A 23,536-nucleotide genomic window follows, 5' to 3' on the forward strand; every position below is an offset into this window, starting at 1 on the left:
AATGGTCCAGGTTCTAGATTTGGTGCATGCCCCAATAAATCTCTCCAGTGTCAGCAAGTCTTCCACATATTCTGAAATATCCCCTAATCCTTAAAAGATTGGGGTTATCCCTGAGCAATCGCAGGGTCCACCTGGCAGCTATTATCGCATTTCACCCATCCATAGAGGGGTACTCAGTACTTTCATACCCAACCACTAAAAGGTTCCTTAAGGGAATAACAAACCTCTTCCCTCAACCTCAGCTTCCTTACCCTCTCATGTGACCTAAACCTAGTGCTGAAAGGACTGACCAGGCTCCACTTTGAACCTATGGCCACCCGTTCGTTAGCATTCCTATCGATGAAAAAGGTTTTTCTGATAGCAATTACCTCAGCTAGAAAAATTGGGGAAATAGCAGCTCTGATGATGCATCCCCCATACACAGTATTCTTCCCAGATAAGATTACACTCAGGCTGCATCCAAGGTTCATCCCGAAAGGGACCTCCTCGTTTCATATGAATCACTCAATTCACCTTCCTGCCTTCTACTCCAAACCTCACTGAGACAATAGGGAGGCCATACTACATGCCCTAGATGTCAGAAGAGCCCTTGCATTCTACCTCAGTAGGACAAAAGCCTTCAGGAAGTCCCCTAGACTATTCCTCTCTATGGCAGAAAGATCTAAGGGCTCAGAGATATCAGTCCAAAAACTCTCTAAGTGGGTCTCAAATTGCATCAGACAGTGCTACCAAATTCATAACATGACCTCTCTAGATTCGATCCATACACATTCCACGAGATCACTTCCTAATCTGTTGCCTTCTTTAAGGATGTCCCCATCTCAGAGATATGCAGAGCAACGACGTGGGCGTCAGTCCACACCTTCGCAGAACATTATGTGATCACTGGGGACACTGCTTCTGATGCCATCTTTGGCTCCACAGTACTATCATGTCTGACTAACTCAACTCCAAAGTCCCAGCCCTCCAAGTGGGGTACTGCTTGGGAGTCACCTACAGTGAAGCATCCATATGGACACTACTCGAAGAAGAAGAAGAATTTGTTCACCTTGTGCAGTAACAACGATTCTTTGAGATGTGTATCCCTATGGGTGCTCCATTATCCTCCCTCCTCCCCTCAACTTAGGAGTTCTCGTTTATGATTCTGTGGTGGAGAAGGAACTGAGGACCGTTAGCCCACGCATATGGCCCAGCATGAGGAGAGACACCACATGTGCAGGCCAAAGAAACACTGCTACTGAAGTTCACCAATCAGCAGCGCACAGATGCAGTTACACCTAGAGCGGAGCACCCATAGGGACACACATCTCGAAAGGTGCGTGACTTCTTTTAAGGCCTAACATCTATATAACTAAAATCTATTATTTTTATGCTCTCTTAACTTTTTATTTTTCTATCAGTGTCCTCTTTCCATGAGGATTTAAAATAAGTATCCAATTTATATTTAAATATAACAGAATTATAAATCGTGCTGAATTATAAATCATACTGAAAAATTAAATACCTGGCAATTACAGTAACTCTTTTAACAGGCTTGGGGACAAAGTGAATAATGAGGGCCTAATTTTAATGCAAATAAAAGTGCCTGAGCTGTAGGTTGTTATATAATTTTTCTTTCCCTCCTGGCATATTTATTCTGAAGCCACCTGAAAGAAGTCAGGAGGTTCTCAAATAAGTAATTAATGATGGTGAAAGTGGAATTGCTCTGTTTTACATTTAGGAAAACTTCTAGTCTAAACAACTGATGAGTAGCAAAGATTATGCTACAGGAGACTGAAAGACTCATCTTTGATATAGCTGAAGCTAAAGAAATGTCAAGCTCTATTGTAGAGGAATGTTTAAAAATCTGTGCCTTTTCATAAACTGTGAATGTGTAATGGGCAGCCTGGAGGGCCAGACAGCCTAGTGGTTAGCGCATGTGGCTGCAAGCCCCCTACTTGGTTGTGGAGCCTCAGTCTTTAAGGCCCAGGTTCTCTCTCTCCACTAGGCCCTGGGTTTGTCAAACCCTGAACAGGGGCAATCCTCCCAACAGGGAGTCTAAATTTACTGCTCTGGGCTACTTCCTACCAATCTGTTCAGTTTGGGGCATGGACCCTGTCAAGGTTCCTCCCCCACTCTGAACTCTAGGGTACAGATGTGGGGACCTGCATGAAAAACCTCCTAAGCTTATCTTTACCAGCTTAGGTCAAAACTTCCCCAAGGTACAAAATATTCCACCCGTTGTCCTTGGACTGGCCGCTACCACCACCAAACTAATACTGGTTACTGGGGAAGAGCTGTTTGGACGTGTCTTTCCCCCCAAAATACTTCCCAAAACCTTGCACCCCACTTCCTGGACAAGGTTTGGTAAAAAGCCTCACCAATTTGCCGAGGTGACTACAGACCCAGACCCTTGGATCTTAAGAACAGTGAACAATCCTCCCAACACTTGCACCCCCCCTTTCCTGGGAAATGTTGGATAAAAAGCCTCACCAATTTGCATAGGTGACCACAGACCCAAACCCTTGGATCTGAGAACAATGAAAAAGCATTCAGTTTCTTACAAGAAGACTTTTAATAAAAATAGAAGTAAATAGAAATGAAGAAATCCCCCCTGTAAAATCAGGATGGTAGATATCTTACAGGGTAATTAGATTCAAAAACATAGAGAACCCCTCTAGGCAAAACCTTAAGTTACAAAAAAGATACACAGACAGAAATAGTTATTCTATTCAGCACAATTCTTTTCTCAGCCATTTAAAGAAATCATAATCTAACACATACCTAGCTAGATTACTTACTAAAAGTTCTAAGACTCCATTCCTGGTCTATCCCCGGCAGAAACCAGCATATAGACAGACTATAGACAGACACAGAGACCCTTTGTTTCTCTCCCTCCTCCCAGCTTTTGAAAGTATCTTGTCTCCTCATTGGTCATTTTGGTCAGGTGCCAGCGAGGTTACCTTTAGCTTCTTAACCCTTTACAGGTGAGAGGAGCTTTCCCCTGGCCAGGAGGGATTTCAAAGGGGTTTACCCTTCCCTTTATATTTATGACAGACCCTATAATTCACTTAGTTGGGCGGCCTGCTTCCTGTAGGGTCTTTCTCATGGATCTTGAGCGGTGGCTCATCATGGTCCCATGCTCCTTTGGGCAGGCAGCTGCAAGCTGGGGAGGCCAGACCCACAATGTCCCTGGGCTTCGCCCACTCAGTTGCCTCCAGAGCTGGAAGCTCCTAGGTCTCCTCCAGAGTCTCCTGCAGCTGGTGGGGAGCGACTGCCTTGGTGACTGCCTTGGTGAGCAGGTTAGTAGTCCTTCCTTTCAGTTAGAGAGGCGACTAGCTCTTGCCCCTTTGCCAGTCAGCCTCAAACTGAGCCAAGTTGTTTCCTTTTCTCCTCCCTTCAGGCCTGGCATTGCTGTAGATATAATGGGGCTGGGCTAGCTGCGCTGGGCTGTCTTTAACCCTTGATGTGCTGGCTGGCGGTTCCTCTGCTTCATCACATATTTCCCCCCCTCCATGATCCCATTTGGGGTCCAACCCCAACTCCCATCCGCTCTCCTCATTCCATGAAAAAAAGTCAACATTCAGGTGGTCTTTTCCAGACCATTGTTGAATGTGGAAGGAAAAGGGCTGGAGGGAGAGGTACCATCTCATAATTCAGGAGTTAGTATCTTTCATGGCATGTAGCCATCATAGGGGGGCCATGGTTTGTAACTAATGTGAAGGTAGAAGGTACCTTCTGCCCAGAAGGTAGTAGCAGAGCGAGTCCATACCGCACTTTACTGTAAATGCCTCCTTTTCAATTATGGAGTAGGCCTTCTCCCTTGGAAACAGTTTGCAGCTAATGTACCAGATTGTGTGTCCATCACTACCTGGGACAAAACGGCTTCTAGGCCTGCATCCAATGCATCGGTATATAGCAAGAACTTTTTGGTGAAGTCAGGGCTGCACAAAATGGGTCCTCAGCAGAGCTGGGTCTTCAGGGCTTGAAAAGCCTCCTCACAAACTTTGGTCCACTGGATCATCTTTGGGCTACCATTCTTGAGAAGATCAGTCAGAGGGACTGCAATGATTGCGAAACCAGGAATAAACTGGTGGTTGTACCTGAAAAATTGATGTACCTGTTTCCTTAAAGAAGGTGTGGGGAACATCTGGAGGGCTTGGGCTTTATTAATCAAGGTCAGACTGTGCCTTTTCCTAAAGATAGATTGTTTCATCCTTGCCCAGGTGGCATTTAGCAGGATTTGCAATCAGGCTGACCTCGTAAAGGGATTGTAGCATGGCCATCCCATGTTTTAGGTGGTCCTGCCAGTTTCAGCTGTAGACTATGATGTCATCTATGTACATGGCAGCATACTGGCTATGGAATTGGCGGATCCAATCCATTGGCCACTGGAATGTGCCCAGGGCGCCATGCAGCCTGAAGGGCATTGTCCAGAATTGAAAGAGCCCAAAGGGAGTGGAAAAAGCTATTTTTTCGATGGACTGTGGTGTGAGGGGTATCTGCCAATATGCCTTTGTCAGACTCAGAGTGGCAATGTACTCTGCTTTCTCTAGTTGGTTGAGCAGTTCATCCATGCAAGTTCACATCAAATTTTGAGACCACACTGACCTTTCGGAAATTGATGCAAAACTGGGTGGTCCCGTCAGGCTCAGGGACCAACACTACAGGGCTTCTCCAGTCACTGTATGATTCTTTGATTACTCCTAGTTTAAGTATTGATTAGAGTTCTCACTTCATGGTTTCCTGCAACTTCTGGGGAAGGGGTCGAGGATTTTCTCTGACTTTAAGCCCAAGTTCCATCTAGATGTTGTCTTATTAAATGGATCCATCCAAGTTGGGTAGAAAATACAGAGAAGAAGGTGGCAATCACCTGTCGAGTCCATGTCCTCTGGTCTAGGGGTAGGCTATTTCCAGTTTTGACCAGCCCCAGCTCTGAGGCCTCAGCAACCTGCTGGCCTAACTCAGGTTAAGGGGTGCTAGGGAGCTATTAGTGGGCTTTCTCAGTTTTTCCACAATTTTAAAAGATTCAAATGGTATATTTGCAGTACCTTTCACTTGTCCAGCTGTGGGATTTCGTAATTCACCTGTTCCACTCACCGCACCACTTCATAGCGCCTTTGCCATTAGGCTGGGAGTTTTGATTCGGAACTGGGTAGTAACGAGAGAACCCAATCAGTGGATTGGAACTCTCAGAGGTAAGCCCTTTTATTATAGGCTGCTTCCTATGTGCTCTGGGTGTGTAGGAGGTTTTCTCTGGCAAACAAGCCAAGAGGGTCAAGCTTCTCTCCAGGACATATTGAACAATGTTATAGGCCTGAGAGGGTTGGTCCTCCCACATCTCTCAAAAGAGTCCTAAGATCCCTTGGGGTTGCCTTCCATATAACAGCTTGAATGGCAACAAGCCAGTGGAAGACCTCAGGTGTTCTTGCATGCTGAACAGAAGAGGAGGGAGTAACTGGTCCCAATGTTGAGCATCCATGATGATAAATTTTTGGAGCATCATTTTCAGTGTTCTGTTAAACCATCCCACCAGACCATCTGTTTGGGGATGGTGAACAGATGTCCTGAGAGCCTTGAATTTCAGCAGACTGCACAATTGTTTGATCATCTGGGACATGAAGTTCATTCTCTGATCTGTTTAGATCTCCCATGGCATCCTGACCCGAGCAAAGATTTTTATGAGTTTAGCAGCCACTGCTGTGGCATTCATTGTTTAAAGGTACTGCTTCAGCCTACCTGGTTGCATAGTCTACTATCACTAAAATGAACTAGTAGCCTACCTCGCTCTTTTCCAGGGACCCGACAATGTCCATTCCAATCCACTTGAAGGGCATGCCAACCAATGGGAGTGGGACCAAGGGAGTTCTCTCTGTTGGCCAGGGAGATGTATGATGACACTCCGGGCATAAATCATAGAAATCCTGAACATCTTTGCATACCCCAAACCAAAAAAAAAAAGGGCAAGAATCTGGACTAATGTCTTCTCCTTTCCGAGGTGTTCTGAGAAGGTGGGCAAGCTTGGCATGGGCAAGCTGCATCACCTCCCTCCAGTAGAATCGGGGTACCAGAAGCTGACTCTGGACTTCCCCAGTCTGTTGGTCCTTCTTGATGTGAATATATGCAGTCACTCTGAATTTCAAAGTGTGGGAATGTTTCCACTTGCAAGGGCTTGACTGTCTCCCCATTTACTACCACCATTTGGGTGTACACTCAGCTCAGCATGTTGTCTGCCTGTTGTTCCTCTACAAAGTTGGAGAATTGGGTCAGTATTCCCAGTCCAGACCATCAGTGGGCCCCATCCTGGTAAGCCTAATCAGGGCAGCAGTTACAGCTGGAGTAGGGTTCTCTGCCTGTACTGGAGCGGATGGCTACAGGATCGCAAGCACCTGCCGGACTAACTGTTGCAGCTGGGCCATTAGCTCATGGATCAACTGCTGCTGGTGGTTAGCCATCTGCCAAAGCAGTTGTTGCTGTTGCTGCTGGGGTGGGGTTTGGTTTGGTCATCCATTTTAATAGCTGCTCCATTTCCATTTAGTGGATGGGGTTTGGGTGCTGGCTGTTTGGGTTCCCCGCCCCCCGCCTTCAGTTCCCTTATCCAGTGACTAGGGCATCTGCTCACATTCTCCACTAAATCTGTAATGGGAGTCTGGAGGCCCAATGACCTAGTGGTTAGAAGGAATGGCTCCCTGCTTGGTTATAGTGTCTCAGTCTTTAAGCACGGGGGAGTGGTAGGGGGATCTGGGACCACCTGCTCCACTGAGTCCCAGCCCAGGGCCCTGTGTTTGTCAACCCTTGAGAACAGGGGCAGCCCTCCCATCAGGGAATCATAGAACTGGAAGGGACCTCAAGAGGTCATCTAGTCCAGTCCCCTGCACTCATGGCAGGACTAAGTATTATCAAGACCATTCCTGACAGGTGTTTGTCTAACCTGCTCTTAAAAATCTCCAGTGATGGAGATTCCACAACCTCCCTAGGCAATTTATTCCAGTGCTTAACCACCCTGACAGTTAGGAAGTTTTTCCTAATGTCCAACCTAAACCTCCCTTGATGCAATTTAAGCCCATTGCTTCTTGTCCTATCCTCGAGATTAACCAGAATAATTTTTCTCCCTCCTCCTTGTAACAACCTTTTATGTACTTGAAAATGGTTATCATGTCCCCTCTGTCCCCTCAGTCTTCTCTTTTATAGACTAAACAAACCCAATCTTTTCAATCTTCCCTCATAGGTCATGTTTTCTAGACCTTTAATCATTTTTGTTGCTCTTCTCTGGACTTTCTCCAATTTGTCCACATCTTTCCTGAAATGTGGAGCCCAGAATTAGACGCAATACTCCAGTTGAGTCAGCGCAGAGTACAGCGGAAGCATTACTTCTCGTGTCTTATTTACAATACTCCTGCTAATACATCCCAGAATGATGTTTGCTTTTTTTGCAACAGTGTTACACTGTTGAATCATATTTAGCTTATGGTCCACTATGACCCCCTGATCTTTTTCCGCAGTACTCCTTCCTAGGCAGTCATTTCCCATTTTGTATGTGTGCAACTGATTGTTCCTTCCTAAATGGAGTACTTTACATTTGTCCTTATTGAATTTCATTCTATTTACTTCAGACCAGTTCTCCAGTTTGTCCAGATCACTTTGAATTTTAATCCTATCCTCCAAAGCACTTGCAGCTTGGTATTGTCCACAAACTTTATAAGTGTACTCGCTATGCCATTATCTAAATCATTGATGAAGATATAGAACAGAACTGGACCCAGAACTGATCCCTGACTGTGGGACCCCACTTGTAATGCCCTTCCAGCATGACTGTGAACCACTAATAACTACTCTCTGGGAACAGTTTTCCAACCAGTTTTACACCCACCTTATAGTAGCTCCATCAAGATTGCATTTCCCTAGTTTGTTTATGAAAAGGTCATGTGAGACAGTATCAAAAGTCCAATATACAGCCTATGAAAAGAATTGTCTGGGTTGGGCTGGAGAAGAAGCTCCCTAAAAGTGCAAAACTGGCTCCAGGGAGCACAGAGAAATGTGTCCCAGAGGAGAGCCCAGAGAAGGGGCAGGGAATCTCAGAAACCACTAAGGTGGGTGAGGATTCCTGTGACTCTGTAACACAGGGGAGCAGGGTGCTTCCAAGTATGGGAGGGGCTGAGACTAGCTCCTGTCCAGCAGAAGACAACATGCTCTCAGGCACAAGGGCAGGAGAGGTGTTGTTGGTGATTAAGGAAATGTTGTAGCAACCAGGCAAGGTACTAACAAACTTCAACAGGACTTTATTTTTAAAGTGGAAACTTCTTTACCAAGCTGCTACTGCACGCTCGGTAGCTCTCACTCCACCTCCTCAACTCCTCCCCCCTCCTTCCTGTTTCCTGTCCTTTCAGACTCCCAACAGCCAGTGCTCCCAGTTCTAATAATTACAGCAGATTCCCTCCTCTCTTAAGAAACTCTCCCAATTAAAAAGAAAAGGAGTACTTGTGGCACCTTAGAGACTAACCAATTTATTTGAGCATGAGCTTTCGTGAGCTACAGCTCACTTCATCGGATGCATACCGTGGAAACTGCAGCAGACATTATATACACACAGAGATCATGAAACAATACCTCCTCCCACCCCACTGTCCTGCTGGTAATAGCTTATCTAAAGTGATCATCAGGTTGGGCCATTTCCAACACAAATCCAGTTTTCTCACCCTCCACCCCCCCACACACAAACTCACTCTCCTGCTGTTAATAGCCCATCCAAAGTGACGACTCTCTTCACAATGTGCATGATAATCAAGGTGGGCCATTTCCTGCACAAATCCAGGTTCTCTCACCCCCCTCCAAAAACCACACACACAAACTCACTATCCTGCTATTACCAGCAGGAGAGTGAGTTTGTGTGGGGGGGGTGGAGGGTGAGAAAACCTGGATTTGTGCTGGAAATGGCCCAACCTGATGATCACTTTAGATAAGCTATTACCAGCAGGACAGTGGGGTGGGAGGAGGTATTGTTTCATGATCTCTGTGTGTATATAATGTCTGCTGCAGTTTCCACGGTATGCATCCGATGAAGTGAGCTGTAGCTCACGAAAGCTATGCTCAAATAAATTGGTTAGTCTCTAAGGTGCCACAAGTACTCCTTTTCTTTTTGTGAATACAGACTAACACGGCTGTTACTCTGAAATCTCCCAATTAAAATAAACATTGTTGTTCTAACCACAGGAACAAATATGAAACAAGACACTATACTGTTGGCAGAAATATTACACTGAAAACACTGTAGATACTACATAACATAGTCTCCAGTCCAGACAGGTGGTCGTCTGGGTCTGACAGGCCGTCTCTCAAGCCCCGGTTCCAGTGCAATGTCTTGTTGTGTTGATACTATGGTGAAGTCATCCAATGCAGACTGGGTGTTGGCATAATCTCCTCTTGGTGCATAGGCAGGTGCAAGATAAGAAGCATTCCATACCTGCTGATCAGAAAGTCGATAGGTGTAAGGTCCCTTCTTCTCTATGATTTTAAGAGGACCTGTGAATTTATGGTCCCCTTTGCTTAAAAATTCCAGGTTTTCATATTCTAACGAAGGAACCACACTCAAATTTGGTTCCTTAGCACCTCGCCACTCGTCTCTGAAAGTCTTATATTTTGCTTGGTTCTGTTCAACTGTTTTTCTCACATCATCCTCGGTTGGGGCCTCAGGTCATGCCTTTAACAATCCAGCAATGTTCAGTTTAGTATTAATCTGTTTCCCATGTAGTAATTTTGCAGGTGATCTTTGAGTTGTTGCATGTCGTGTAGCCGGGTATGCTTGCAAGAAATCAGTAGTGAAGTTTATCCACAATCGCCCTTCCAGTTTATCAGTTTGCAAACTCTCTTTCAAACTTCTGTTAAACCATTCGATTTCCCCATTGGCTTGAGGGTACTATAGGGATGACCTTCTATGTAAAATGTTCCTCTCTGCTAGAAAAGTTTCAAACTCCAGGGAAGTAAATTGACTACCATTATCTGAAACCAGTTCTTTGGGGTTACCTTCCCTGCTAAAAACTGAAGAGAGGAACTTAATTACTGTAGCAGAAGAAATTTGCAATGTAAACACTACCTCAGGCCATTTACTGAAATAGTCTATTAAAGTGATGACATAATGGCAATCACTTTGAGCAGTTTCAAAGGATCCTACAATGTCAATCGCCACTTTTTCCCATGCAGATTCAGGAAGAGGAACAGGCTGTAATGGAGAGGTACATGTCACTGCTGTCTTACCATGCATTTGGCAAGTGACACAGGATTTTATGAGTGCTTCAGTTTGAGAGCCCATCCCTGGGCACCAATACAGATCCCATAGTCATTGTTGAGTATCGACTTGATGAGTATCGTGTTCCAGATGTATGAATTTTGACTGCAATTTTTCTGGCACAAGTATCCGGTGTGTACCTCGTAGCACACAGCCATCAAGCAAAGAAAGTTCATCCCGAACTCTAAAATAAGGCAGCAAAACTAGGTCAAGGTTTTTAGAGTTACTGGGCCATCCCTTTGTCAGAAATTCCCGTAGTTTTGTTGAATTGGACACGCTGAACAAGCAGCTTGAAATTGTACTTTTGTAACTGCAGTAAGAGTGCTTATAATAAGCGCAACTACTACATCCTCATCCTCCAGTGGACCATCTGGTGAAGGCAAAGGCAGGCGAGAAAGGCAATCAGCTACCACATTTTGGTTTCCAGGCTTATATTCCAGCTCCTAATTGAAAGAAAGTAGTCTTGCAGACCATCTAGCAATACGATATCCTGACCTTCCCAGTCCTTTCGTGGTGAGCAACGTCGTCAAAGGGCTGTGGCCTGTGCGCAACTTGAACGTGTGGTCCCACAGGTAAGTTCTTCATTTTTCTGTAGCCCAGACACAAGCAAATGCTTCTTTTTCGACTGTAGAATATTTTCTCTCAGCATTACTTAGTGTCCTTGAAGCAAATGCAACAGTCCTCTTTGTATTGTCCTCATGAAGTTGTGTGAGGACAGCCCCAAGTCCATAATCAGAAGCATCAGTAGTTACAATTGTGGGCAATGCAGGACTGAATAGTGCAAGTACTGGACTATGTACAATCAACTCTTTCACTGTTTCGAAACTAACTTGTGCATCCATTGTCCACACTAAGGTTGAACTTCTCCATAGTAATTCTCATAACAGTTTAATGACAGAAGCATAATTGGGAATGAATTTTGCATACCAGGAGGTAAGACCCAAGAAGGAACGTATGGTTTGCAAATCTGTTGGAGGAGGAGCATTTGAAATTGCCAGGATATGATCTGGATCAGGTTTTAGTCCAGCCTGTGAAATTGTATGCCCCAGAAAGGAGAGTTCAGTTTGTCTAAATTTGCATTTGGACCTGTTGAGCTTGAGGCCTGCTTTGCTGATGCAGTTTAGTACAGACTGCAGGTTATTGTCATGCTTCTCAGAAGTATTTCCAAACATGATAATATCATCCAGATAGCACTGAACTCCATGTTGATTCTTCAGAATCAATGACATCATTTTTTGGAAGGCACTTGGGGCAGATGCGAGACCGTATGGAATACGTTTAAAACAAAATAGTCCTTCATGTATAATAAATGCTGTGAGGTCTCTGCTATCTTCGTGCAACATAACCTGGTAGTATGCGCTCTGAAAATCAAGAATAGAAAACATCTTTGCTCAACGGAGTTCTGCAAATACTTCTTCTATGTGAGGAAGAGGATGGCTGTCAGTCACAATAGCTTTATTTGGCTCCCTTAAGTCCACACAAAGGTGAATGCCTCCACCCTTCTTCTGCATCACTACAAAAGGTGAAACCCATTCCGAGGAGTCGATCTCTTCAATAATGTCCTTTTGAACAGTTTTCTAAGTTCCTCTGAAACAGCTTCACTGACTGAAAATGGTAAGCTCATAAATTCTGTTGTACAGGCATCACATTATTCTGCATTTTTACTTTATGCAGAAACCCATAAGCACAGCCAAGTTTCTCCTCAACCTGGTGTTGGTCCCTGCTGAAACTGGTGTGTGTACCGCAAGAGTGCTTTGCTGAGGAAGATCAATTCATCCATTAACTACCCTGAGATTTAAAGCAGCCAATAAATCTCTGCCAAGGATAAGAGTGCCTTTGTGGACAATGTAGAACTCTGCAGTTACACAGCAATCACCAAAAGTAACAATTGCTGGCAGGCAGCCATGTACTGGAATATGGTTTTTCTAATAGCACACCAAGTGAAGTTTGGGTTCAGTAAGAGGCACATCTTTAAAGTAATGCAAATAGATGGAATCAGGTAGTATAGATACTGCTGAGCCAGTGTCCAACATTAGCTGAATAGAGTGTGATTTGCTTGAGGGTGTAGCAGAAATGTTTACCGTGCACTTTATTTGTTCTGGAATATGTGCAGTAGTGATTTTGTCCATGCTCAGCACAATAACATCTGGTACTGTAACTGCATGCACCTGTTGATTGAACTGGCTGCTGCGACATACTTTAGCAAAATGCCCGATCTTTTTGCAATGATTGCACTGAGCTACTTTTGCCAGACATCCTGTGTAGCTTGCAAGGTGTTGTGGGGATCCACAGCGAAAACATACTTTTACTGTATTTTGAATTTGCTGATTCGGTGGTTTTTCATTAGTTTTCCTCTTGTAATCATTTGTCTGCAGCGATAGTGAACTTTTCTGCAAAGGAATCACAGCCTGGACTGTGCTTCCTGTATCCATGCTCATTATTTTGGCTTCAGCTGTAGCTGACTCAATCTGAGTAGCAATGGTTATTGCTTTTTCTAGTGTAAGTTGTGGTTCTAGAAGTAAGCGTTTTCTTACACAAAGCATGGTTGTTTTCTCAATGAGCTGGTCTCTAATCATCTCATCTGCCATATTCCCAAAGTCACAAGTTACAATCAGACTCCTCAGGGAAGCAATATACTGCATTATAGTTTCCCCTGGTTTCTGCTCACGCTGGCTAAATATGTAGCAATTAGCTACTACGTTCACTTTTGGTACAAAAATGTTCTTTAATGCAGTGAGTGCAGTCTCATATTTATCGTAGGCAAGGGGAAAAGTGTAAAATATAAGATGCCCTTCTGCTCCAAGGCAGTGGATTAGCAGAGAATACTTTCTTACTTCAGAAATCTCTGTAGCAGTGACTGCAAGCAGATAAGTCTCAAATACATGGATCCAGGCAGTAAAAGCAATTGGAGGCTCATCTGGGCTTTGCAGACAGGGTGCAGGTGGGTTCAGAGACAGAAGATCCCACCCTCATCGCCAAAATGTTGTAGCAACCAGACAAGGTACTAACAAACTTCAACAGGACTTCATTTTTAAAGTGGAAACCTCTTTACCAAGCTGCTGCTGCACTCTCGGTAGCTCTCACTCCACCTCCTGAACTCCTCCCCCTTCCTTCCTGTTTCCTGTCCTTTCAGACTCCCAACAGCCAGTGCTCCCAGTTCTAATAGTTACAAGCAGCATCTAAACCCCACAGGAAACTGTTCCAGTTAGCTGGCAGAGTTCTGCAGATGAACAAGAGACAGAACCTTTCCTTGGGAGCACAGAGAAATGTGTCTTAGGAGGGTGCCCAGAGGAGGAAACCGGGGAAGTAATAGTGGGTGTACAGGAATGTCTCCTCACTAGTCACTTAGGGCAGCATGCCCAGGACACTAGGAGAATGGCTGGGTCAGCATCTGTGCACCCAGGCACTCAGCTTGTGACCCAGGTTTTGAGAAGGAACTGTGTAACTGACCTCCTGGAGGGGAGCAGTCATACAGCTGACTTCTCAAGGACAGAGAAAAGGGGTGGCAGAGGGTACCGCAATCCAGATCCCAGTTTTTCAGGATACTATTTTTGATAAGTTTTTGGAAAGTAATTGTATCTCTTTAAGTCAAGATGCAGCTCCAATGCCTGTAATAACAGAGGAATTCGGACCAGGAAATTGCCAGGTGGTAGTTTGCCAAAACACAAACGACCCAACTGAGAGGGAAGGAGGTGTTCTCCCCTAGGCTAGTGAGACACAGAGAGCAGTTATGGGAAAGCTGCTGGGAAAGAGTGAATCTGATCAAAGGGTAAAACACCTAGCCCAGAGAGCACAAATGACAACCCTCTAGGGGGCAGGAAAGGACTCAGTGCTGGGAGCAGGAAACACAGGGTAACCCCAAAAGGGGAGCTGGATTTTCTGCACATGTACAGAAGAGTTGGGGTTGGGAGACCACTCCCCAAAGTGTCAGCCAATGTGCAGGATCCCCCTGAACACCTATCTTGCCAGACCCTGAGGCACCAAAATGCCAGAAACATGATTAAATGAAGAGCCCACACAGAAGGAAATACTGGAGGGAAGGAAAAGCCAGTGACTGATTACATGGGAGAGAGTCAAAGGACACCACGGGTAATGAACGAACTAACCTCAAACTAGAATATCTGAAGAGAGGGTGTGGTATCATAAAGATACTTGTAAATGCACATCTGAGATAAAAATTTTGGTATTAATGTTAAGTTTTGGAATAAGACGTTTGTTACTGATCTTAAACCTTATGATACTTTTCAATTAATACCAATAAACAGGTTTAAAGCTTATCACAGCAAAGAAAGCATAAAAAATCTGGTTTGCTGTGTGTGAATGGGGAAACTGAGGCACATTGCCTCATGGCTTTAATGGCTGGTTGCCAAGAGAACTATAACACAAACTGCCTTTGAGCCAGTCAGTGACGAACCCTCTTGCAGTAAACTAAGGGGGGAGGTGTAACACTCTATACCTTGGGTGAGCATGCAGTAACCCCCATATTCCTCATTTTCATATAATCGTGATCTTATGTATAAAGCATGCCTTGTAAGGTATCTGGGGAAAGGTTATGATCTGCTAAAAGTCACTTCTCTATCCATATATGTAGATCATTAATGCATATAAAGTTATGAGAATTATGTAGTATGGTTGTCACTAAAACATGCTGTAAGTTGAGGGAATCAACCAGATATTAGCTCCCCAGAGGCAACAGCAAGGAAAGTAACCAATGCTCGGTTGGGATGTCAAAAAACCCATCAACAGCCATTGTCCAGCAAGGAAGCTACAACGCAATGACTCACCTGCATGAGGTCACACCAGGGGAATTGCTCAACCTTGCTTGGAGAGACTCAGTAATGCTCACCTGTCTCTGAATGGGGAGGGGCAAAGCCAAGGGGGAGGAAAGGACATGATATAAGGAGGAGACGTTTGCCATGCTCTTCCTCTCTCTTCCACCTACATCTACAGACACCACCACCGCACAACTGAAGCACTGATCAAAGGGGAGAGCCTGGCTGAAGAGCAGCCAGCCTGTGGTGAGAAGCATCTAAGTTTGTAAGGACAATGAAAGTGTTAAGATCAGCTTAGAATGTGTTTTGCTTTTATTTCATTTGATCAAATCTGACTTGTTATGCTTTGACTTATAATCACTTAAAATCTATCTTTATAGTTAATAAATTTGTTTGTTTATTCTACCTGAAGCAGTGCGTTTGGTATGAAGTGTGTCAGAGGCTCCCCTTGGTATAACAAGCCTGGTACAATCAATTTTTTAATATAAGATTTCTTAATATAAGCTTGCAGCGTCCAGCAGACATAACTGGACACTGCAAGACGGAGGTTCCTAGGGTTGTGTCTGGGACCGGAGACACTGGCTAGTGTCGTTCGCTTGCAAGTAGCTGGGAGCAGCTTACATGCCAGAGGCTATGTGTGAACAGCCCAGGAATGGGGGTTCTGACAGCACAGCAAGGTAGGGCTGGCCCCCAGAGTCAAGGATTGGAGTGGCCTAAGATCACCGCTCTAGATAACACCAGATGGGAACGTCACACCCCTCCATCCACAACTCCAATTAGTACAACCACACTGCTTCTGCTGCTAAGGGGCACTCTGCCATCATGGAGGAGCAGGCTTGACTTTACTCCCTTTGAGCACATTTGTCTGAGAAACATTGAGTGCTGTCTGACCCCGAATTTGGCCCTAAATTCACCTGGATAAATGATTTGATGAATGAATGCCAGTGGAGAATACTTTGCCACAATGACACTAAAATGATATTAGCTCAGTAATGTTTAATAACTAGTTTGGGAATTGGGTAGGAACAGATGAACTTCTGAAAGGAAAACTGTAGCCATGTTAATCCACCCAATAGGAATATTTTCAAGATAAGTAAGTACTTCACAATTTATTCTTAAGGGATTGTGATGGGGTGTACAAACCCCACACTGGGCAACAAGGGGTTAAGGAACTACTCTGGGCCCATTACCTAACCAAACAACCCCTGAGTGCGGGGATAATGAAAATAGGAATAGAATTGGCATTTTTGAGCATAGTGCTAGAGTCTATGATACCAAGTCATAATTGTGCCACTAGCAATACTGGAATCTAATACAAGAAACTTTGGACTCAATTTTGCTGCCACTGGATTCAATGACAAAATTCCCATTGACATCAATGGTACAGGATCAGGGCCTAAATTGGTAAGATTTTTAAGGGCAATTAAATCTATGGGAGTTGGCTGCCTAATTTCCCTTTGGGCCTTTGAAAATCTCCTCCTCAAGCAGTTTCCAACCTGTTTATAATATTGGTTTAACAATCGGAAGAAAAGCTTTAATATTTGTTGCATTTTGCATCAACATTATATTTTTAAAAAAATTAACACATTAAATAGGTTTAATGTTCTACCAAGTACAAATTTGGTATGAAACTTGGGCTCTCATATCACAGATGTCACAAAGACTGCTTTTCAGCTGGATGGCTGCCTCCTATACTATGCACAAAAATGCCAGTTGTAACTAAGACTCTCTCTATATAGCTATATCTGTATATTACAAAACTACTATAATATTTTAAAACTACCGGCCTGGTAATTTGACCTCAACTTTATGCAGGATCTCAGAAATTTTTTTGAAAGACAGAGTAGTTAAGAACATTGAGGTAAATGGTAATTGGAACAAAATACAACATGGTTTTACAAAAGATAGATCATGCAACACCAACTTGATCTCTTTCTTTGAGAAAACAGCCAATTTTCTAGACAAAGGAAATGCAGTAGATCTAATCAACCTGGATTTCAGTAAAGCATTTGATACAGTTTCACAAGGGAAATTATTAGCTGAATTGGAAAAGATGGGGATTAACACAAGAATCAAAATGGGAAGGAACTGGTTAAAGGGGACACTGCAACGGGTCATAATGAAAAGCGAATTGTCAGGCTGGAGGGAGGTTGTTAGTGGAGTTCTCAAGGATTGGTTTTGGCACCAATTTTATTTAACATTTTCATTGACTTTGGCACAAAAGTGAGAGTGTGCTAAAATTTTTTGCAGATGACAAAGTTGGAAAAAATGGCCAATATGGAGGACTAGACTACCATACAAGAAAATGTGGATGTCCTTGAAAATTGCAGTAATAGAAATAGAATGAAATGTAATAGTACAAAGTGCAAGGTCATGTATTTAGGAAATAAGAAGAATTGTTGCTATGAGCTGGGGATGTATCAGTTGAAAGCAACAAAGAAGGAGAAAGACCTTGATGTACTGGTGGATCACAGGATGACTATGATACACGAATGTGATGCAGCCATGAAAAAGGCTAATGCAGTCCTAGGATGCATCAGGCAAGGTATTGCTAGTACAGACAGGGAATTTCCATTATACAAGGCACTGGTGAGACCTTATCTGGAATACTGTGTGCAAGTCTGGTCTTCCATGTTAAGAAAGATTAATTCAAACTGGAACAGGTTCAGAGAAGGAAGATCAGAGGAATGGTGACCCTATCTTACAAGAGGAGGCTTAAGGACTTCAGCTTGTTTAGCCAACAAAAGAAAGCATGAGGGGAGATCCGATTGCTCTCTATAAATACATCAGGGGGACAAACACCAGGGAGGGTGACAAGTTATTTAAATTAAGGGCCAGTTTTGGCACGAGAACAAATGGATATAAATTGGCCATAAGTTTAGGCTTGAAATTAGATGAAAGTTTCTAACCATCAGAGGAGTGAAGTTCTGGAATGGCCTTCCAAGGGGAATAGTGAGGGCAAAAAACCTAAATTGTTTTAAAACTGAGCTTGATAAGTTTATGAAGGGAATGGTATGATGAAATTGTCTACGATGGCATATGACCCCTCCACGACTGCTATTAGCAAATGTCTCCAACAGCCAGAGTTACTACAGAGAATTCTTTCCCAGGTGTCTGACTGGTGGGTCTCGCTGACTTGCTAACGGTCTAACTGATCACCATATTTGAGGTCAGGAAGGAATTTTCCCCCAGATGAGGAAGGTAGAGACCACTGGGTGTTTTTGTTTTGCCTTTCTCTACAGCATTGGGCACAGATGACTTGCTGGTTTGAACTAGCATAAATGGTGGATTCTCTGTAACTTAAAATCTTTAAATCAAGATTTGAGGACTTCAGTGACTCAGCCCGAGGTTATGGGACTACTACAGGAGTGGGTGGGTGAGGTTCTGTGGCCTGCAACATGCAGGAGGTGTTACCAGATTTGCCCGTTACTTTGGAGTATGCTCATTTATTAGGGTTACTCTTCTGAGGGGTGGGGATGGGGTTCTGTAATTCTATCTATGTACTGCTTGTGTCACTTGTGTTCTCATACGGAGCTCTACTTCTCCCTGCTGCAAGTTCCCTCCCAATGGAGCTATCCTGTAGGACCTAGGTTCCCAAGGGCTGGGTTCTTCCAGCCCCAGAATCAGATGCATGAGCGCACGCACACACACACACACATATTAACACAGTGCGTCTGAGAGGACCGGGTTAATCAGCCCTCCCAAGCTGACCCCTTATGTGTCCCTAAACTCAGTAGGCTGGGTCGAGCAGCATTTCCAAGCTGTCACCCTCATATTCAGGTTCAGCATGTCTCTATCCTGACTTTCACGTTACAGTTGTTCTGGTAGTAACCCACTTCATGAACAAACCCCACAGGATTTTTGGTTGCTGCAGGGATCTTTTAGCTCAGGTCTGAAGAGTGTTGCTGCAGAGCAAATGAGGAAGCCAAAAAACACCGATGAGGAGGAGAGAGAGAAAAGCAACCAGCTTGACCATGAAAGTTATTTATTGCCAGGTAATAACCATAGGGGAGCCAAACAAACAAAACAGTTATAATATTAAATCTAACTTAAATTTGATTATAAAAGTCAGGTTTAGAAAACTATAACTGATCACACAAGTCAGGGTCAGAAGGCTATACCTAGAGAGAGAGAGAGAGAGCTGGGTTCTCACCACTCTGTGAAGCTTTAGTCAATCAGGGTTGGTAGCTGAGGGTCCAGAGTGCTGGAGACAGGCAGAGCCCCCAGCACGATCAGTCAGAAAAAGATGAAGTCCCAATGGAACTGTTACAGATTTTGGATCCAGGCATCAGAACACTTACTTGAGCATGGGTTGGGTTTTTTGTAGGGAAGCAACAATGGTTCAATGGAGAACACTAGATTTGTTTATGAGTAAACTGATGGCTCAAGGGAGTGTACCAGAGTTGTTTTATTCAGGCTAGACAATAGGAACTGATCATTCCTGGCTATGGGCAGTGTTCCTTGGAGGGAAGCTCACAATGCAATTAGGGAGCTTCACTATTTTGGATACCAATAAAGGATTTGTTACTAAAATTGGTCTGATAACTACTGAGTGGGTATGTACAGGTGTGGGTTCATTAACACCTGGAACAGAGATCCCCCATCATGCAGTGCTTCCCTGCTTTTCTGGTTCCAGAGTTCAGTGTGGTTCTTGCCTTGGAATCTCTGTTCTCCATACTGTATGCTAATGGGGATGCCTCCCTGTCCCATCTTTGATGCAAATTCGATAAATCTTTGAAGCTAGGGGAGTTCCCTTAATCCTGTCACCCTTGTCCAAGGGGTTTAGGTGTGTCTCCCACTGCCTTTTCATAGCTTTTTGTAAGTCTTTCTTCTAATCAGTTTTGGTTCAAGCAGAAGTGGGGGGAGGGAGAGGTCTTTTGTGAGTCAGACAGGCTGGGTACTGCGCCCTGGTTCCCCAAGAACATAGAGCTGCTAGGTAACAAGTCCCCCCATTGATGGGGTCCTTCGCTGAGCAAGTATCCCCATCACCCTTTTACTCTGTGGTACCGGGTCTGATCTTCAATCCGCATCAGTCGCTGGCCCCAGCAAACCAATAGTACCAGACCAATTGCAAGTATAATTTGGAAACCGATGATCATCACTGTGATGGGTTGGATCACAGAACCCCCCTTGGGAATTGCCAACTGATGTGCTGAGACTACCTCTAAGCCTGTTTTCCCTGGTAGCGTGGGACTTCAGAACTGCCTGGTTGTGCCAGACATACTAGCCTGCTACAAACACAGAACCACATCTCACACAAGCTGCGGCTTAACTGAAAACTGCTTAAGAAGTGTTCCTGTCTCCAACACTCAGATGCCCAGCTCCCAATGGGGTCCAAACCCCAAATAAATCCATTTTACCCTGTATAAAGTTTATACAGGGTAAACTCATAAATTGTTCTCCCTCTATAACACTGATATAGAGCTATGTGCAGCTGTTTGCCCCCCCACCTCCAGGTATTAATACATACTCTGGGTTAATTAATAAGTAAAAAGTGATTTTATTAATTACAGAAAGTAGGATTTAAGTGGTTCCAAGTAATAACAGACAGAACAAAGTGACTTACCAAGCAAAATAAAATAAAACACGCAAGTCTAAGTCTAATACTGTAGGAAAGTGATTACAGATGAAATCTCACTGAGATGCTCCAGTAAGCTTCTTTTACAGACTAGTCTCCTTCTAGTCTGGGTCCAGCAATCTCTCACACCCCTGTGGTTACTGTCCTTTGTTCCAGTTTCTTTCAGGTATCCTTTGGGGCTTGAGAGGCTATCTCCTGAGCCAGCTGAAGACAAAATGGAGGGGTCTCCCAGGACTTTATATAGTTTCTCTCTTCTGGGTAGAAACCCCTCTCTCCCTCTGTGTAGAATTACAGCTACAAAATGGAGTTTTGGAGTCACATGGGCAAGTCACATGTCCATGCATGACTCAGAATTTTACAGGAATGTTCCCAGGAAAGCTCAGAGTGGATTGGAGTCTTCCAAGGTTCCATTGTCCATTAAGTGTTTCCTGACTGGGCACTTAACTTACAAATTCCTTTCTTAAGAAGCTGACCAAATGCCTTACTGAGGCTACTTAAAATCAAACAAGTACACAGCCAATATTCATAACTTCGAATACAAAAATGATATATGCATACAAATAGGATGAATAATTCAGTAGATCATAACCTTTGCAGAGATATGTTATGTGGCATATATAGCACAAAACATATTCCAGTTATGTCATATATACATTTATAAGCATCTTTCCATAAAGCATTATGGGGTGCAACATCACAATCACAATGGAGTGAAGCATGATATTCAAAAGACCTGTTGCACTGGGGCTCCACCCAAGCAAAGTCTCCCACCAGGAGTGAGAGCCTGTGTTTTTAACTGCCGCTGCTAGCCTAGACATCTCCTGGTTGTGGTGCTGAATCTCGAGTTTGCCATTCTCCCCCAAAATTTGGAGCTTCTGCAACTCAGTTTGTAAGTAGGGATGAGTTAATAGTCCCTTAATGGCAGTGAGACCCATTCCCAGTGAAATGGGGGAAACCTCCTTGTAGAGCTCAAAATTGGCTTTCAAACGTTGTACAGTCCATATAGGCACAGTAAACTTAATATCACAACTAACAATAGCGGTTACATTACAGAAACAGCAATTAACGTAAGGCACCATCGGTTGAATCCAATGTCCATTAATCAATACAATATTACATCTCATTCTTACATACACACATGCTTTACCAACATAGATAATAACAGACCCCTCTTCCTGGATAACATCGAAGGACCAGTGACACTTATTCCCAGGTTGTGGGAAGAAGCATTCATCATGTTCCTCCAATGCTTGGTCTTCACAGATATAGCCCAAACCTTCTTTTCTCCTACACCCCTTTACATTTACTGTGTTCCACACATTATCTTTCTGCCAGGCCCAAGTGTTAGGATCTCTGGAGTACATTACTGAGTTATCATTAATCTGTAAACCCAGTGGGACTACTGGGTGGATTACTCTAATTTCTTTGCTTGCCACAGTTATTAAGAATAACTCCAAGCTTTGCTGGTGATGATTGTATGAAGCATTAACTAGTCTCCACCAGGGCCAGGGGACTAATTCTTCCTCCGTTACATGGGGCCCAATCAAACTGATCGCCTCCATGGGAATTTGTCATGCTATGGCTTGCCGAATCATTCCCATGATTATGTTCTGGGTGAGAACCTAAGCTTGCTCACACGCTGAGGTCCATGAGACATTATTCTGAAGGGACTGTACACCAGACATCATTAACTCTTCATCTTTTAATATGAGTCTTTCCCACCCAGGAAATACTTTACTTATTAACTGTTGTTCCTCACTTAACTGTTTCAAAGATGCTGTTAATGGGGTTCCCATCTTTCCTATATTTTCGGTGGCATATGATAGTTTATTAGCCAGAACTTCTATGTTTGCAGCATCAACTAAAGAGATTCCTGTTCCTACAGGTGCAATCCAATCACTTAATTCCCTTTTTACTCTATTTACATGGCCGGCCCCTTGCCACATTCTTACCCATTCATCCCAATCCTTATGGCTAGTTCCAATCAAGGGAGTGCATACAGGTGCTATGTGAGAGATATTCATGCCTTCTAAGTGGATTTGAACCTCCTTCAGAGAAGTCTGAGATTGAAGAACCAAACGTTCTTGTTGATCCAATTTCAACACATGGGGTTCTAAATTGGGGCTCTTAAAAGTCAGAGGAGAGTGAGGTATATGATCAGAAGGTCAAAATTTAAGACTGTTTTCTGTTGTTGGCCCAATTCCATTCTGTACAATCTGGGCTCATGAAATCCCTCCGAAATGGCAATGTGCCCATATATTTAAACCAAATTGTTGACATGAGCTTGTCACAATGTGTGCCCTTTAATGGAACTACCCAGTCTGGGGGACCTTGCTGAATCAAGTCATGTCCAGCTAAAGTTCAGTTCAGTGGTTCCCAGTTTATGAGGAATTGTGTGATATTCTTGCCTGTTGGTGTGATCAGAGAAAGCTGCAGTTCATCTCTGGGTAACGGAGGTGTCTGGATTCCGATGACAATGATGACACGTAGGGGCATGGCTGTTCCCCAAAGAGCTGAGGAAAACAGGACTATCCAGCACCTTCCACCACCCCGGGAGGCTGTCACTGGTTGTGTTTGATGGTGTATGTCCCTTTCAAGACCACAATGGCTCACAGAAGAATGGGATGGAGTCTGTTGTGGTCTTAGTTTCATAACAGAACTTGAGTGACTCCCCAGTGGCACTCTGCATGCAATTGGCAATGCTTTCCCAGGGGAAACCCGAGGAGTTGACGACAGTGTAGAATTGGAAGTGATGCTGCAGGGGGCATCAGGGGGTTGCTCCCATTTCCATAGAATCTATGCATGTGGCACAGCAATTTTACTTCCTGGGCTCCAGTTGGCAAGCAACTCCAGAGGGTCAGAGGGTTCACAGGTTCAGCATAGAGAATGGACAGCATTAGACTCCAGACACTTATGAACAGCAGG

This window comes from Lepidochelys olivacea (genome assembly GCF_965140295.1).
Source record: "Lepidochelys olivacea isolate rLepOli2 genome assembly, chromosome: 2".
In the NCBI taxonomy this organism is placed as follows: Eukaryota; Metazoa; Chordata; order Testudines; family Cheloniidae; genus Lepidochelys; species Lepidochelys olivacea.